Source organism: Caretta caretta, chromosome 12 (genome assembly GCF_965140235.1).
Source record: "Caretta caretta isolate rCarCar2 chromosome 12, rCarCar1.hap1, whole genome shotgun sequence".
NCBI lineage: Eukaryota > Metazoa > Chordata > Testudines > Cheloniidae > Caretta > Caretta caretta.
In genome coordinates this window covers 8,677,453-8,683,452 of record NC_134217.1, presented here as the reverse complement: position 1 = coordinate 8,683,452, position 6,000 = coordinate 8,677,453, and positions in this window count along the sequence as shown.

Sequence of the window (6,000 nt, the reverse complement as noted above, 5' to 3'; positions counted from 1 at the left end):
CTCAGCCCGCCCCGCCGCCTCCTCTCCCCCGCGGCCTAACGCTCCCTCCCGCCCCGCGGCTCTGCCGCCGCCGCCCGATCAGCCTCCCGCGGACGCCGCTGCGGGCCCCGACTCGCTGGCCCTCCGCGGGCTCCTCCTTCCTCCCTGCGCCGGGCCTGAGCGGGCGCCTCCCCCTGGGGCCGCCCCAGCCCCGCCGCCGCCGCCGCCGCCGCGTCCCGGGCCTGCCCAGCACCGCCCCCGGCTGTCTGGAGGGACCTACCGGGGTGTGGGGATGGCTGGGGGGGACACGCCGAGCCTGTGAAGTAGCTGGGGAGGGAGGCTAATGGGGCGGGGAGGCGGATGCTGTTTGATTTCCTTCAATAGGCACCGCAAAGAAAACTGCCGTGAAAAGAGCCAAGGAAAGTCGCCTCTGCCCTTTCCCCGGCGGCAGCGATTGATTTGCCAAGTTCCCGGTCGGGGCTGGCTCCTTGCAGGAGCTGCAGACCGAAGTAAACACTTCCCTGGGGAGGGGGAAGCGACAGGGCCGAGAAGTGGGGCCATCCCTGTTTTCCCGCAGCATGGACCTTGAGGCAGCAATGAGGGTGTGAAAGACTTAGAGGTGTTTCAGCCTTTTCCACACCCAGGGTGAACTCAGGGTCAGCTTTTTAAAAGGTATTTAGGTACCTAAAGATGCAGATGGACGCCTAGTGGGATTATCAAAAAGGACCTAGGCACCTAACTGGCACCCGGGCATCTTTGAAAAATCCCCCTAGGCACCCATCGGCATCTTTAGGCACCCAAATACCTTTGAAAGTCTGGCTCTGAGTCCTTTGGAGGTTAGCGGGTATGGCAAAGGCATGGAAGCCAGACCTAGTTTCTCCTCTCTAATTAGTGTGCTTCAACAATTCTTTATACAACATTGTAGAAATGTTGCCTATTGTACTGTGTCAGGGTTGGGTGCAGCCTCACTGCCGAGTCTCTGTCCTGGGGTGGGGCGGGGCGAGACTGCAGAGTAATCTCCCACCTCCATGCAACCAGTGACCTGTGCTCCCCACTGCTGTGTTGGGAGCCTCCACATTTATTTATTAACAAATAAAATTTGCAGAATTTTAAAATATTGTGCACAGAATTTTTAATTTTTTGGTGCAGAGTCCCTCAGGAATATGGGGTGCTGTGGAGCTGTGATGGTGGGACTGCGAGAAAGGTGGTGGGCAGTTGGGAGGTCTATGGGCAGGGTGCTGTGCAGTTGTGGTGGGAGGCCAGCGGGAGAGGTCTCTGGGAGGAGTGGGGACTGGGCATAGAAATCTGTGATGGAGGTCTCTGGACGAGGGGGCGCTGGGCAGGGTGGGCCATGTGATACGGGCCTGCCCTCAAGGGGAAGGGGCATGCTGGCAGCATAGGGCTGGGCAGGCCAGTGTGCGTCTGGCAGCTGCAGGTTTGTAAACAGTGCCCTCCTGCTGGGCTGCGTAGAGCAGGGATGCTCCCGCCGCACTGTGCCTCATAGCCCCAGCCCGCCCTTCACGCTGGAGCCTGACCAACCCGTCCCCCTGCGCCTTGCCCCATGGGGGCCCACAAATATGTTTGGCACCAGACCCACAAAATGTTAATCCAGCCCTGGCAGGCAATTGCCCTGCTTGCCACCCCCTAACACCAGCCCTGCACTTGCAACCTCCCTAACCCCATCCCAGGTTGAGAAACACTGATATAGTCTATAGAGCAGTATAAACAAGTCATTGTCCTTATGATATTTTAGTTTGTACTGACTTCATTAGTGCTTTTTATGCCGCCTGTTGTAAAACTAGGCAAATATCCAGATGAGTTGATGTGCCCTCTGGAAGACCTCTGCGTACCCACAGTGGTATGTGTATCCCTAGTCGAGAACCACTGCTTAAAAATAAATGTAATGTGTGTCAAGATGCTGGCATGACAGCCATGGAGAACTGAAGTTTTTCCACATACAGCCGTACCAGTGTGCCACAACCTGACCCTGAAGGAACCACGAGTAGGGGTGACGAAAGAGCTGTGCTGATATTTAGTCTCTATCCTATGAAACTTCATTGAAACGAGTGAGATCTCTATTGTGAACTAGACGGAGGTCCAACTCATTTCACATAGGCCAAACAACCACCAGCTTGCTGTCAATTAATCACAGTTAACTCATGATTAACAAAAAATTAATCCCGATTAAAAAATTAATAGTGATTAATTGCAATTTTAATCGCATCGTTAAACAATAGAATACCAATTGAAATTTATTAAATATTTTTGGATATTTTTCTATATTTTCAATTACAACACAGAATACAAGGTGTAGAGCGCTCACTTTATATTATTTTCATTACAAATATTTACACAGTAAAAATGATAAAAGTAGTACTTCTCAACTCACCTCATACAAGTACTATAGTGTAATCTCTTTATCATGAAAGTGAAACTTACAAATGTAGGGTTTTTTTGGTTATATAACTGCACTCAAAAAAACAAAAAAAAAGTGTAAAACTTTGAGCCTACAAATCCACTCAGTTCTACTTCTTTTTCAGCCAATCGGTAAGACAAAAGTTCGTCTACTTTTACAGGAGATAACGCTGCCCACTTCTTATTTACAATGTCACCTGAAACTGAGAACAGGTGTTCGCATGGTACTTCTTTAGCTGGCATTGCAAGGTATTTACATGCCAGATATGCTAAACATTCATATGCCCCTTCATGCTTCAGCCACCATTCCAGATGACATGCTTTCATACTGATGATGTTCACTAAAAAAAAATAATGCATTAATTAAACCTGTGACTGAACTCCTTGGGGGAGAATTTTATGACTCCTGCTCTTTTAACTGCATTCTACCATATATTTCATGTTATAGCAGACTCAATGATCCAGCACCTGTTGTTCATTTTAACAATGCTTTCGCCGCAGATTTGACAAAACGCAGAGAAGGTACCACGGTGAGATTTCTAAAGATAACTACAGCACTCAACCCAAGGTTTAAGAATCTGAAGTGTCTTCCAAAATCTGAGAGGAACGAGGTGTGGTGCATGCTTTCAGAAATCTTAAAAAGAGCAACACTCCGATGCAGAAACTACAGAACCCGAACAACCAAAAGAAAATCAACCTTCTGCTGCTGGCATCTGACTCAGATAATAAAAATGAACATGCGTTCATCCGCACTGCTTTGCATCGTTATCGAGCAGAACCCATCATCAGCATGGATACATGTCCTCTGGAATGGCAACTGAAGCATGAGGGGACATATGAATCTTTAGCGCATTTGGCATGTAAATATCTTGCGATGCCGGCTACAAACAGTGCCATATGAATGCCTGTTCCTCCTTTCAGTTGATACTGTAAGCAAGCGGGCAGCATTATCTTCTGCAAATGTAAACAAACTTGTTTGTGTGAGCCATTGGCTGAAGAAGTAAGACTGAGTGGACTTGTAGGCGCTAAAGTTTTACGTTTTATTTTTTAATGCAGGTTTTTTGTACATAATTCTATAACTGTAAGTTCAACTTTCATGATAGAGATTGCACTACCGTACTGGTATTAGGTGAATTGAAAAAAAATACTATTTCTTTTGTTTTTTCACATATTTGTAATAAAAAAAATAAAGTGAGCACAGTACACTTTGTATTGTGTTGTAATTGAAATCAATATATTTAAAACGTAGAAAACTTCCAAAAATATTTAAATAAATTATATTCTATTATTAACAGCACTATTAATCGTGATTAATTTTTTTAATCACTTCACAGCCCTAGCTTATTTTTAACTCCCATGTGTAAGGTTTATTTGTTGAGTTTTCTTAGCTTTTAAAATGGTCACCCAATGGCTAATTCGGAGGAACTGGGCTTGTTTTTTGCCACATGATGGCACTGAAGCAGTAGTCCATTTTGCAATTTTATTTTTGCAGTCAATATTGGTTAGCGTCCACCACAGTGGAAAAAAGGGGAATTGGTTGTTCCTTCAAATTAGTAGTACATCATACCACATCGGCCAAGTATTTAAAACTAATTAGTCTCTTATTTTCTGTACCACTGCGAGGCTCATGTAATATTAAAATTCCTACCCTTCTTAGGCTGTTATGTCAAACTTAATTACCTGTATCCTTCATGGCAATTCTTGTATCGAACACTCAGTATTTATTTTTACATGCCATTTGCAAGAATTTATTTGGCATGCAGCTTTGGCTGCTCCACCAGTTCTATTTTTTGCTTATTACAGTCCAGCAAGAGATTTTCCTCAGCAACTACATGACAACTTACACTCTTGTTCTCTGTTCAGGTCTAGGATGTTAAAAAGTGTGAATTAAAAATTGCAACAGGCATTATGTAGACCCTCTCAGACAGCAAATTTAACATTTAATCACCTACCCCTTATTTTAGACCCAAGTTTATCTCCCTTGTTTTTTTATGGTAAATCATTCCTCAAAAATGAGGAAACAGAAATTAAGGCTCATTATTTACATTAAGTTCATACTAAGCTTGGGCTTTTCAGAGGATCAAAGATTTTTCTCCACTCCTTTCTCTCCTTGTTACAAAAGTTACTAGATGCTCTTTCCACTTTGTGTTCATATTCCCTAACCCTGCATCAAACATCCACACAACATACCCTCAACTGCAACTCCCACAGACTGCAGGACTCAGTTCCCCTGCTCATCATCACAAGGTAGATCCTCCAAAGCCATCAGGTTAGCAGAGGGTGGACCTTTCTCACCTGTAGTAATGTCAAAAGCTAGAAGCTGGGACACAGACTATTAGCTAATTCTTCTGGGGACAACTACAATAGCAATCAGCTTCTGTCTTAGGGAGCAATACAGCCAAAACAGAATTTAGAATTAATCCATAAGTTTAATATCCCAACTGGGGGTTTCTCCCAAAATGTTGTCTCTCCTTACAAAGTACGGTTTAGATGTGGAGAAGTTCAGTAGTAATTTAAGGAAAAGTGAGACAGGGAAGAGACCTCATAGTACAGGTTAATGATGGGGCAGGAAGCCAAGGGCAGTTTTCAAATCTGGGTGCCTAAAACGAAACTCCTAAATAGAAGTGACCTGAGATTCTGAGCAGCTGCAGTTCCTATCGACTTTTGTGAGAGCTCTACACCTCAGAAAATAAAACCAATTTATTCAGAAGCCTAGCGTTAGGCACAAAGTATGTAGTCAGTTTTTTAAATAAAGTTCCTATACAATAGAGTCCCCGTATCTCCTCCCCCTCCCCAACATTTCAGCACAATATATTTTAAGGCAGTTTTGTTTAAATTGTCTTTTTTGTTCCTAGTGTAGCTCAGACATATTGTGTAAATTAGCCATTAGTCCATACTATGGATGGATATGGTACCATTAGGAAATCACTTGACATGTATTGTTTTAGTGTACCCTTTATTCCAATTTATAGAAGATACCTTTTAAAAAATAATTTGACACACCCATAAAAGAGAATCCTAGTTGTTTGGATATGTTTAATACAGGCAGTAGATTGAGGTAAATTGAGAAAATGAAATCCGCGAGCCTCAATGGATCCTTTTAAGAAGAAACAAGTATACAGTTAAACTATAAGAAAAGGAAAACTTCTGGCACCTTAGAGACTAACCAATTTGAGCATAAGCTTTCATGAGCTACAGCTCACTTCATCGGATGCTCAAATAAATTGGTTAGTCTCTAAGGTGCCACAAGTACTCCTTTTCTTTTTGCGAATACAGACTAATACGGCTGTTACTCTGAAACCAGTTAAACTATAGGAGCTCTGCTCAGTAAAGAGACAGCTCCCAGGGATTGGACAGATACATATTCAATGCAGTTACTAATCTAAATTCAGTTCTACAGCCCTGCCCCCATGACCAATCAGAAAAGTGCTCCTTTAAGGCTTTTTAGGGTATTTTCCTATTTTACCTGGATCCCATTAATATAGGACAGTCCCATGAAAGGTTTTCTGATTGAAATCAGTTGTGTTCCAGATCACTCCATTGAGATCACCAGTAATGAGCAGTGGAGTTCACACACCAGTCAACATCAGTTTCACTTATAGCAAT